Source organism: Aotus nancymaae, unplaced genomic scaffold, assembly GCF_030222135.1.
Source record: "Aotus nancymaae isolate 86718 unplaced genomic scaffold, 86718_ANA_hifiasm-v0.15.2.pri h1tg000043l, whole genome shotgun sequence".
Classification (NCBI taxonomy): domain Eukaryota; kingdom Metazoa; phylum Chordata; class Mammalia; order Primates; family Aotidae; genus Aotus; species Aotus nancymaae.
In genome coordinates, this window is record NW_026988457.1 from 4,787,957 (window position 1) to 4,801,165 (window position 13,209).

General features: G+C 38.6%; 1 protein-coding gene across 6 annotated transcripts in view; it reads left to right on the forward strand.

Annotated features, from left to right (window-relative positions):
• Nucleotides 1-13,209, forward strand: part of PDS5B (PDS5 cohesin associated factor B) — a 181,333-nt gene that overhangs the window by 1,284 nt on the left and 166,840 nt on the right. The gene's annotated exons all lie outside the window — the stretch shown is intronic.

The window sequence follows — 13,209 nt, forward strand, 5'->3', positions numbered from 1 at the left end:
TCAACATCCTCTCTTCCCTAGCAAGGATCAATCCTTTTTTATGTCGAAGAAAGTGCTTCTCGTACTTTTATTATGAGGTGATGGACGGGCAGTGGTGCCCCGACTGATCCTACCTTGTTGATGAAATAGTTTCAGAAACTTTGGATATAGCCTTAATTTAGAGGACTGGTCTGCACTGTGCAGAGAGTTCGGTAATCCTGTATCATCCTAATAAACTTTAAAAACTAAAGTTGTGTTTACATACAGGAGGCGAGCTGTAAATAAATTGTAATTACCTAATACTTGAATGGCAATAAGTCATTGTTCTCCGTTAACGCATCCAGACAGAGTTCCCAGACAGAACGTTTTTTAACTCCTGTAGTGGTCAGGTAAAGTAGTTAAAAACCACAGACATGCACTTGAAAGACAGCTCTTTATGCAGCATACATGTCAGAGATGTTTCCATCTTTAGGGACAATAAGATGAGTATTCACTGGTGTATGCAGGTCAATTCGTGGAACAATTAATCTTGTATCTCATGGTGATAGCAGAAAACCTAATTAAAATGTATATAATGGTGAATAGGTGAAAGTTACATGGGACCTTTTATGTTAAGATAGATTTATTCTCAGAAACCTAATTGTAAAACACATCTTAAAAACATTATACATTTACAGACATATATAAAAAATGCACTTTAGACTTTATAAAAATTACCAGAATAGTGACTTTTTCCTCTTTTTTTCTGATGGTTTTAAAAATTGTCCTCTTCTCAGGTGGCTTTTACTTCAAGGTGTATTTTAAATGGGAAGGTATGTTTGTCTTGGCCTTTTTTCTTTTTTTCCTTTTCTCTTTGTTTTGGTTGAGTCTGATTCTCCCTATATTAACTTTTCTTTTACTTCAGCTTTTGTTACTCTTGTCGCCTTTATTTTCTCAGGTTATGTCTCTCCCCATCTAACTCCCCTCCCCCTCCAAATTAGAGAGACATGTCATGATAGTGATTCTTGTCATGAAATGTTTGTATTAAGCTTATTTGTAATAAGGTTCTACTGAGCTGGCTGTTGGATGGAAGTTGTTTAAATTGTTCTGCAGCTTTGTTTAACAAAGTAACATTTTGAGGAGTAGGCTTTATCAATAATTTGTTAGGCCTAAGATAAAGTGATACCCTGTATTAGACAGGCTTGCCCTGGAGGAGAATGCAATGGTAGAAAATACTCAAAACTGTGGGGAAGGAATATTTTGGGAAGTTGTATTCTTTCTGCTTATTTCTCTTGGAAAATTTAGAGACTGCCTTAGAACGAACAGGAGTAGTGCTCACTGTGATTTGGCTTATGGATTGACATGGACTGTATATAACTTATATTAGAAAAGAATACATTTGTGTTTCCTCCATTAGTGTTAGAGAGCAACAAGAAAACTTAACAATGATCTCCAACTCACTTATACATGAGAAATTAGGTTCAGATTGTAATTTCATTGATTTATCTAAGGTCACAGTCATATTCACATGGTGGAATTCGGACAGCCCTTAGAGATCCTGGAAGCTTAGAAGTTTTCCCATTGTCTTTTTTTGTTTTATTCAGGATTTAGCAATATTTGTTAATAAAATTCAGGGTAGCATATTACCCTCCATCCGCTTCCCACCTTTTCATTCATTTAATCAAGAATAAAGTTTTATGGTTGGCCATCTGTTTCAGCGTCTGGTTTTTAATAATTTTTGTTCAGGATTCAGTCTGTTTAGCTTGTCTCAGAAGATAACCTCTTTTATGTTTCTGTCTCCTGGAGCTGTCTGCTCTTTCATTATGTAATTACTTGACATGGCATTTATTTATTCTTTGTGAAACTTCTAAGTGTAATTTGGAAAAGTTAGTATTGACCTTTGTTTTGTTACAAGATATAGTGCGTGTATGAGTGTGTATGTATTTTTTAATTTTTAAACTAAGTTTGCTATACAAGTCATCTGTTACTTCCAGTTACAATAGGCACTTTATTTGTTTTTTGTATTCCTGTTCGGGAATGTTAAAAATTACAAAAATACTTAGTTTAAAAATAAACCCAGTGATTTCTCTGAGAGTGTATTTACTTTTTAAGCTTATTTAAGAAGCTGCCAAATGGTTCACAATTCTGACTCCTTGGAGAGTACAGTTCAGCCCTTTCCTCACACTATTCTGTTATAAGCCACCTGATTATAACCATTTCCTCCCATTACTTGAGAAAGGTTTTAGAATCCTTTCATGCTGCTGATTAAAAAAAAAAAAAAGAAAGGTTTTAGAATCCTTTCTCATTAATTAGTTTAGAATTAAGAATAAATCTGCTGTGTTGAGACTGTAATTGTTTTATCTGGCATGAGTGAGAAAATAATGATAATAAAAGTTAGATGAATAAAATTTAGTTGTTCAAACTTTAAAGCCATTAATTTGAGATTTAAAAAATATCCATAATTGTTATTTCTAATAGACAATAATAAGTAGTAATTGAAAATACTTGGTTTAGCTGTGTAAAACTTAAAAACTAACAGGTTACAACAAAGCCACAGCTCATATGAAGGGGGAAAAAAAAAACAACTAACAGGCATGGAGGAAAGCCTGATTAAAGAAAGAAACTATTTTGAGGCATCTTTATAAGGCCTAAAGGTATTCTACTAGCCTGCCACCCTGTCTTTTGACAGATGATGCTCTGACCTGATTCCATTAAAATGAACAGATACTAAGCTTCCATATACATACAGTGACAGGGATGATGCAGTAAACAGGACTGAGACACTGTGTCCTGTAGAAGTGTAGAGTAGTGGTTGGCCACCTGCAGCAAGGTGATGAGAGCTGAGACAGACCAGAGCAGTAGGATCTCCATTGTTACTTAGTTCTGGAAGGAGCAGGCTTTCCTTCTTTTTCAGTGACAGTTGAGGTTCTCTTCTTTATGTGGGAGAGTGAAATTAGCCAAGATTAGATCCCATAAGGAGAAGGAGGGATATTATAACCAAGACCATTGTCTTTCTCTAGAAGAGAATGGTTAGGGACCTGAAAGGAAATGAGAGCTTTTGGTTCCTTAGGTAGGATAGGATTCTTTCTCTCTTCTTTCACCTCAGAGGTGATTTTAGGGAAGTAATTGAAGAGATTTTAAAGGAAAGCTCCATATCTCCAAAATATATCCCTTAGTAGCTGAAATTCTACCAGGTAATTTCAGCTAGCTTTCAGATATGGAATGGTTTGGGTTGGGTACGGGGGTGAGAGTTGCAGGGGCAAGAGTGGGGGTTAAGGTTAGGGAATAGAGTACTTAAAGAATTGTGTATTTTAAGTTAAAAGTTATACAGATGTATGGAAAAAAATATTTTAATGGTACATGGAGTAAAAAATGTTACTTTTCTCCTCCTCCCACAGGTAACCCACTGTTAACAGTTTCTCAAAAGTTTACTTAAAAAAAAAATTATACAAAGAGTATTGTTACACTGTTGTACTGTGATTTATTATTTTATTTTATTTATTTATTTATTTTTGAGACAGAGTCTCTGTTGCCAGGTGCCAGGCTGGAGTGCAGTGGCACCATCTCGGCTCACTGCAACCTCCGCCTCCTGGGTTCAAGCAGTTCTCCTGCCTCAGCCTCCCAGGTAGCTGGGACTACAGGCGCACGCCACAATGCCCAGCTAATTTTTTTGTATTTTTAGTAGAGACGGGGTTTCACCATGTTGGCCAGGGTGGTCTCGATCTCTTGACCTCGTAATCCGCCCGCCTTGGCCTTCCAAAGTGCTGGGATTACAGGCTTGAGCCACTGCGCCCGGCTAATTTACTATTTTATTTGTTTATTTTATTATTATTATTTTTTGAGATGGAGTCTTGCTCTGTTGCCCAGGCTGGAGTGCAATGGTGTGATCTTGGCTCACCACAACCTCCGCCTCCCAGGTTCAAGCGATTCTCCTGCCTCAGCCTCCTAAGTAGCTGGGACTATAGGTGCGTGCCACCATGCCTGGCTAATTTTTGTATTTCTAGTAGAGATAGGGTTTCACTATGTTGGCCAGGCTGGTCTGAACTCCTGACCTCATTATCTGCCCGCCTCAGCCTCCCAAAATGCTGGGATTACAGGTGTGAGCCACCGCACTTGGCCTCCTATTTTATTTTTTAACTGCAGTTTACTTTTTTCCTTAGTTAAGTCACTATCTCTTTTCATACTGGCACATACAGATCATCATAATTAAGAAATGATTAGAATATTTTATTATAATTTTTTTCTGACTCTTGTTGAGTGATATTATGTTGTAATAATTTATGTTAACCAGCAGTGTGTGAGAATGTCTGTGACATGTGTTTACCAACATTGAACTTTAAAAAACTATATTGCCAATTTGATATGTGAAATTTGTCTTATTTTGGGTTTATATTTCTTTGTGAGTGAAGGTAAACATTTGTTTATATGCTTAATAGAGGGAGGTCATTTGCAACATATTCTTTAATCAAGTGGTTTAATGGTAGTTTAATTTACTTGCTGTTCCCACCCCCTACCTTGACCCTTACCTAAGAGCTAAGATGGTCTGAGAGTGGTGGGACTTTTAGGAGAGGAAAAAGATTTTGGGGCTTGTGGCAACTTGACGGGGAGCAATGCTGTGAATGGAGAGGCTGCAGTGCCAGGCTTTGAACAACTTTAGGTAAGTATGAGAGTATTGAAAGCCCTTGACTTGGTGTTAACATAAGGTAGAAGAGAAGCAGAAGCGACAGACAGGAAGGGAGATTTGAGAGTCGGGGCAAATAAATTTTGCATAGAGTCAGCCCTACCTTGTACCATCTGCTTATCCTGTCTCATCACTCCTCCCTCAGACCTTCAACTATCATTTCATTTTTATTCATACTGTCATTTGTTTTTCTTCTCTTTTCCTGTCAGGCGTGGCAGCCTGGACCTGGGTATTTCAGTTGCCACCGGGATGAGAGATGCTTAGTTTTCGTTTTTCTTTTTTCTAAGATGGAGTTTCATTCTTGTTGCCCAGGGTGGAGTGCAGTGGTGTGATCTTGCCTCACTGCATGTGATTCTCCTGCCTCAGCCTCCCAAGTAGCTGGGACTATAGGTGCACGCCACCACGCCCGGCTAATTTTTTGTATTTTTAGTGGAGACAGGATTTTGCCATGTTGGCCAGGCTGGTCTCGAACCCTAGGCCTCAGGTGATCCGCTCTCCTTGGCCTCTCAAAGTGCTGGGATTAACAGCTGTGAGTCACCACGTCTGGCCTAAGTAGACGCTATAGAGCACTTTCCCCGCCTCTCTTTGATACCATTCTTTTCAGCTTTCGATTCTTCCTAGCTTTATGGGGTAACATAACTAGGTCAAGTCTTTATAAGTATAGTTGGAATTTGGAAGGTCCCTGGCATTTAAGACTTGAACATTCCTAGGAGCTTCTGTTGTGATATGTGCTTCTATGATATATCATGATGTGATGCTTGATAAGTGAGGTCCCTTTCTAAGGAATGCAGAAAGAGCATGGTGATTAATTTAAGCATACTCAAGTCTACTTGAGAGTCAAGCTTGGGTGTTTATCTGCTTTAGCTAAACAACCAATTACCTAATCTTGCTTAATCTCAACTTCTTAATCTGAACAGTGGTACTAATAGCAGAAACCTCGTTTTTCAAAACAGCTTTATTGAGATAGAACTCACATACCATAATCCATTGAAAATATACAATTAATTGTTTTCTAGGATGCTCACAGGTTTGTGCAGCCATCATCACAGTCTTATTTTGGAACATTTTTGTCTACTGTGAAAAATGCCAAACCAAATGTAAATTAGTATAGCCATTGCAGAGAACATTATGGGGGCTCCTCCAGAGGTGAGAAGGGATAAAGAGAGGTTGGCTAAAGGCTACAAAATTTACCTAGATAGGAGGAATACATCCTAGTATTATACTGGTGACCATAGCCTTGAACAGTGAAGGGGTTAGGGGGACCAACCCCTGTGCAGTTGAAACTCCACATATAACTTTTATTCCTCCAAACTTAACTAATAATAGTCTACTGTTGATTGGAAGCCTTACTGATAACATAAATAGTCAATTAACACATGGAGTGCAGTGGAACAATCTTGGCTCACTGCAACCTCAGCATCCTGGGTTCAAGTGATTCTCCTATCTCAGCCTCTAGAGGTAGCTGGGATTACAGGCGCCTGCCACCAAGCCCGGCTAATTTTTGTATTTTTAGTAGAGATGGGGTTTCGCCATGTTGGCTAGGCTGGTCTCAAACTCCTAATATCAGGTGATCCGCCCCCCTCCTGAAGTGCTGGGATTATAGGCGTGAGCCACCACACCTAGCCTACAGACTGTATTCTTAAAGCAAGCTAGAGAGAAGACAATGTTATTAAGAAAATCATAAGGAAGGAAAATATATTTGCTATTCATTAAGTGGAAATGGATCATCATAAAGGTCTTTAGGCTTGTTGCCTTCCTGTTGAGTAGTTTGAGGAGAAGGAGGAAAAGTAGGGATTGGCCTTGTCTCAAAGGTGGCAAGGTGGAAGAGTTGGAGGAGGTGGAATAGGAGGCGGGAGAGGCAGGCACACTTTTAACTTTTACTGAAAAAATTCTGTGTATAAGGGAACCAGCACAGTTCAAGCCTGTGGTGTTACATATTTTCAGCTAGCTAGAAGAGAGGCTTTTGAATGTTCCCAACACAAATGATAAACGTTTGAAGTGATGGATATGTTAATTACCCCAATTTGATTATTACACATCGTATGTATTGAAATATCACCATATACCCATAAACATATGCAATTATATGCTGGTTAAAAAGCATAAAAATTAAATAAAACCTACTCACTGTCACTTTCTATCACCCTTTATTTTTTTTTTTATTTATTTTTATTTATTTTATTTATTTTTTTGAGACGGAGTTTCGCTTTTGTTACCCAGGCTGGAGTGCAATGGCGCGATCTTGGCTCACCACAACCTCCATCTCCTGGGTTCAAGCAATTCTCCTGCCTCAGCCTCCCGAGTAGCTGGGACTACAGGCGTGCGCCACCATGCCCAGCTAATTTTTGTATTTTTAGTAGAGACGGGGTTTCACCATGTTGACCAGGGTGGTCTTGATCTCTTGACCTCGTGATCCACCTGCCTCGGCCTCCCAAAGTGCTGGGATTATAGGTGTGAGCCACCGCTCCCCGGCCCCTATCACCCCTTATTTTATTTGGGTTTGGGATAAGCCAGATCAAATGCTTAGCTTGGTACCAAGATGTAGGTACACAGTAAAAAATCAGTTATAACTTTTTGCAGGGGGACTATTTGTGACAAAGTCTATTTACATAGAGAATGCAAAAATGGAATAATTACTGAAAGGATGTTTACATAGTATATTGTGCAAGTGTATCGTTGCACAGTGCTGGCTAGAGATACAAAGATGAAAGATATTCAGTCAAGAGATGTATATTCAAGTGGGAGGGAAGAGGCTGGTATAAAAATATTTATAAAATGAGCAAGACTACTGTGGCTCACGCCTGTAATCCCAGCACTTTGGGAGGCCGAGGTGGGTGGATCAGGAGATCCATCCTGGCTAACACGGTGAAACCCTGTCTCTACTACAAATCCAAAAAAAAAAAAAAAAAACCACTAGCCTGGTGTGGTGGCATGAGTCTGTAATCCCAGCTATTTGGGAGGCTAAAGTAGGAGAATTGCTTGAACCTGGGAGGAGGAGGTTGCAGTGAGCTGAGATCGTGCCATTGCACTCCAGCCTGGGCAACAAGAGCAAAACTCCTTCTCAAAAAAAAAAAAAAAAAAAAAAAAGTGAGGGTATTATTAATGTCTTCAGGAAGGTGTCAAGAAAATATTTGGAATTGGAAACTTGACAAATGGAGATTAATCATGTTACTCTGAGAGTATAGGAACTATGAAAAACTTCTTGAAGGAGCGACCATTTTGACCAAGTCTTAGATAATGGAAAGATGGGGTTTCTGGCTTTCATGAAAAGTACTTGAAGAATGCTATGCTTTTTGAAGTCTTAAATTTTTTGTTTTTGTTTTTGTACCCTCGTGCTGCTGCCAGATGATTGTCTCTGGAAGCTATTCCTACACCTTTTTCTGCTGTTTCTAATCTGTTGTGAACCTGAGAGGCTAAATTATTAAATAATATTTTAGTGACAGCCTGATGTCTGTAAGAAAAGGATATCAGTATATGGTCTTACACTGTCATTTTAAAATAGTTCCTTTTTTAGTTTATTCTGTGGGGCTTGGTTTCATCTCTGTTAATTGGTCTTATAGAATAAGTAATTCCTAGATAAGTTAGCCTCATATACACGTTTTCTTCTCCAAGGATTCTAGTAACAACTATGTCCCCTGACCATTCTCCTGAATTTCCCATCGTCTTTTTCTAGTCCACTGTTGGACACAGCACTTCCAGTATAACATGTCCCAGACTGAGCTACCTTCTCTTACTCTTTAACATCTTTTCAACTTTTACCTTGATTAATAACAGGTTTCTTTCTTTCTTTTTTTTTTAATAGAAAAAAAGTTGTAGAGAATGACTACTAGATTTATCATCATGTGAGATACCTGGGAGTCATCTTGACTTCTCCATCTCCCCTACCTCTCACGTTTACCAAACTCTGTTGATTCTGATATAGTATTTTGAAAGGTTATTATTATTTTTAATTATATGCATGTATGTACTTCAAAAGTAAGAAGGCAAAAAGAAAAAAGATATACAATAAAAAATCTCTAATTTTTTCCCCATCTGCCTCATTCTCAGACTCCTGCAAAAGTTTATGTGTATTAATGATATCTTATATCCTTCTGGGGATTTAAAAACATGACCATATACAAGGAACCACATACTTAAACAAATAATAACACACAATATGGGATTTCCACAATAGAGGTATACACAGGGTCTGTGAGAAGAAGAAAGAAGCACCTTGCATTCCCTAAAAGAAGAGTTACATGTTGGAAAAAACCTTCCTGTTAGGTCCTGAATAGAAGATGAAAAGCAGAACTTTGGACACGTGAACAACCCAAACTGAGTTATTAATAAGCAGAGAAATATCAATTAGACACAGAGACAAAGGATCTGACAATAGGGAGCTAGAACAATTCATTGTTTGGGAGGTTCAAAGGACCTATAAGGAAATAAGAGAAAATGATGGCAGCCACACACGGTGGCTCACGTCTGTAATTCCAACACTTTAGGAGGCTGAGGTGGGGTTCTTGAGGGCATAGACTTGCATTTACTTTGGGATCTATCAAAGAGTTCAGCACATTGTAGATGATAAATATTTATTGAATATGCTTAAGAATATGTGTATATACACTAAACATGTGACAACTCAAGAAAAGGAAAATTAATACATTAAGCTCACAGATTTATTTAGAAATCTAAAATTTTATTTTTATTGAGGTGTAATTAAAATACAACAAAATGTGCAGATCTTAGCTGTTCACTTTGATGAGATGTGATGATTATATACATGTAACCAATAACCAGAAGAAGATGCAGAGCATTTTTATTACCCAACAGAGTTCCCTCGTTGCCCTCTCCGTTCAATTTATCTTGCCCCCAAACACTCTTTGATTTCTAAATGTAGATTAGTTTTGTTCTGTCTTCATACAGTGTGTGCTCTTGTGTATCTGGCTTCTTTTGTGTAACATATTTTGAGATTCATCCATGGGGTTGGATATATCAGTAGTTTTTATTGCTGAGTAATATTTCATTTGGTAATATTCCAGAGCTTATCTTCTGTTGATGGACAGTTGGGTTGAATCCAGTTTTTGACTATTATGAATAAGGCCTATACAGGTCTTTTTGCAAGCATGTGTTTTCATTTCTCTTGAGTAAATACCTAGGAATGGAATTGTTGGTTTATAGGTATATGTGTGTTTAATTTTATAGGAAACTAGTTTTTTAAAGTGGTTTTCCTTTTTATATTCCCACCTGAATATATGAGTGTTCTAGTTGTTTTACATCCTCACCAACACTTGGGTAGTCAATCTCTTTAATTTTAGCTATTCTACTGGGTGTGGAATGGTATCTCATTGTGGTTTTATTTTGGATTTCCTTGATAATCTAGTGATGTTGAGCACCTTTTTGCATGGTTATTGACAGTATATTTTCTTTTGTAGAATGCCTCTTCAAGCTCTCTGTCCATTAAAAAAAGGATTATCTTTTTACTATTGATATGCAGGAATTCTTAATGTAGAGTATTAAGGATATTTTCTCCTGTTTTGTAGCTTGCCTTATCTTTTGTGTATTTTCATGAGTGGAAGTTTTAAATTTTGATAAAGTCCAGATAACTTTTTGTTTTATGGATTGTGCTTTTGAGTTCTTTTTATATTTTATTTTTTTGAGACAGCATCTTACTCTTCCTGGCATCATTATAACTCACTGCAGCCTGGAACTTCTGGGTTCAAGCCACCCTCTTGTCTCAGCCTCCTGAGTTGCTGGGTCTACAGATGAGTCACACCATGGCTGGCTCATTTTTTTTTTTTGTATTTTTTATAGAGATGGGGTTCACCATGTTGCCCTGGCTGGTCTTGTACTCCTGGGGTCAAGTGATCCTCCCACCTCAGCTTCTGAAAGTGCTGGGGTTAGAGGCACTGTAATGAGCCTGCGTGCCTGGCCCTTTAATTTCTTTTTCATATATTAGTGCAATATCTAGAATCTTCAATACAACATCGAAGAGAAATGCTGAGAATGGCTGAGTGTAGTGGTATGCTCCTGTAGTCCCAACTACTTGGGAAGCAAGAGGATTGGTTGAGACCTTGTCTCTTTTATTTTTGAGATGGAGTTTTGCTCGTCACCCAGGCTGAAGTGCAGTGGCATGATCTTGCCTCCTGGGTTCAAGTGATTCTCCTGTCTTAGCCTCCCGAGTAAGCTGGGATTACAGGTGCACACCACCATGCCAGGCTAATTTTTGTATTTTTGTTTTTTTGAGACGGAGTTTCGCTCTTGTTACCCAGGCTGGAGTGCAGTGGCGCGATCTCGGCTCACTGCAACCTCCGCCTCCTGGGTTCAAGCAATTCTCCTGCCTCAGCCTCCCGAGTAGCTGGGACTACAGGCAGGCGCCACCATGAACAGCTAATTTTTGTATATTTAGTAGAGACAGGGTTTCACCATGTTGACCAGGATGATCTCAATCTCTTGACCTCGTGATCCACCCGCCTTGGCCTCCCAAAGTGCTGGGATTATAGGCGTGAGCCACTGTGCCCAACCCTAATTTTTGTATTTTTAGTAGAGACAGGGTTTCACCAGGTTGGCCAGACTGGTCTCAAACCCCTGACCTCATGATCTGACCACTTTGGCCTCCCAAACTGCTGGGATTACAGGCGTGAACCACTGTGCTTGGCCTATTTGATTTGTAAGTCTTTTTCACAAAATTTGGTACGTTTTAAACGTTACTTAAAAAATACCTTTTCTGCCCCATTTTTTGTTTTTCCTCCTGAGATTCTATTTACACATTCCATGAGTATGTACTAATTTTTTTCAATCTTTCTTTCTGTTTTTCAGAGACTCTTTTAAATGTTTTATCTAATGTGTAGTGAAGCCTGTTTTCAACAAATGCACCCTTCAGTTATGGTATTTGATTTAAAATATTTCTGCTGAGATTCCTCATTGTGACCATATTTTTCTTTAAGTCTTTGAATGTATTCATAATAGCTGTTTTGAAGTCCTTGTTTATTCCTTTATCTGTATTAATGAACTTTTGACTGTTTTTCCCCCTTGATGGTAGGTCATATTTTCCCGCTTCATTTCATGAATAGGAAATTTTTGTTGTGGAGTGGACATGATATATCATGTCTCTAAACTCTTTTTATCTTCCCTTGATGAATGTTAAAATTAGTAGCTGATTATATTGAATTTGTGGATTCTTGGTCTTCTGTTTTAAGATGGGTCTATAGAAAGTCTGAGGTATTGGCTGGGTGCAGTGGCTCATGCTTGTAATCCCAGCACTTTGGGAGGCCAGAGTGGGTGGATCACTTGAGGTGTCAAGAGTTTGAGACCAGCCTGGCCAACATGGCAAAACTCTGTCTCTACAAAATTACAAAAATTAGCTGGCTGTGATGGTGGTTCCCTGTAATCCCAGCTTGTTGGGTGGCTGAGGCAGGAGAATCACTTGAACCCAGGAGGCGGAAGTTGCAGTGAGCCGAGGTGACGCCACTACACTCTAGCCTGGGCAACAGAGTGAGACTTGGTCTCAGAAACAAAACAAAACAAAACAGTCTGAGATGTTTACTAAGCCCTTCTCACTTGTCCAAACTTCAGGCTCATGTCTCCTCTGCAGTAGGCAGGAGCTGAAATTGCTGCTGAGTTCTTTGAGATTTTTAGTTGTTGTTTTCTTCTAGGCTCCTTGGAATCTTCCCTGAGCATATGAAGTTTAGGGGTCAGCAAATAATTTGAAGGAGTTTATATTAGTATTTGCGGCTTCCCTACCGTAGCTCTCTCCTTTTTTGAATTTCCCTTTTGGTTTTCCAGCCACTTTGTAGCCTTGAATTTCAATAAAACAGCATTTTGCTTGAGTTCTGTCTGCCCTGTGCTGCTGCAAACTGGGAGTGCCCTCAGGAGTAATGCTGTACAAATTTGAATCTTCTCCAGTCTACTTCCCTTCTTTCATGGTCAGATCTCCAGGTTCTACTTGCTCTTGGTTGCTTTCCTGTGTTTTCAAATTATTCTTAAAAGTATTTTTTCCAGGGTTTATAATTGTTATTTGTGGAAGGGTTATTTCAATGAGTCGTTGAATTCTTCTCCACCACATCCAGAACTGTTCAGACTCATTTTCATTCATTTTAAACTGGGTGTTAAACACAGTTACTAACTTAACACACACCATGTTTTAGAATAAGATAGAAACTCATTATTGTTTCAGTCACACATGTTTGATACGAATAGGTTATTTGGTGGAAAGCTAAGAGCTAATGAATGTTTACAAAGGCTGGTGAAAGGGATAGCCATATTTCTATTGTTGTCTCTTATCCTCTTTATTAGCAGCAACCTGACATACAGCAGTGGGACACATGGTACCAGATGATACTGGAAGAAAATATCATTTTTCAGCCTTCTTTGACCTTTACCCCTCTTGGTATTTCTACTCTGAGGAAAAAATACTAAAATGTAATTGTCTCAACTACTTCTGTCTACAAATAGATAGGGTTGTTCGACATTTATCTTTAAATGGTTAGGTAGGACCAGCTCAAGTCCAAAGGACCCTTTAGGATCATTTTACAAAAATTTGTTTGTGGCTCTGACTTTAGCTAAGCAGATTAAAGAAAAGATGTGTTCAA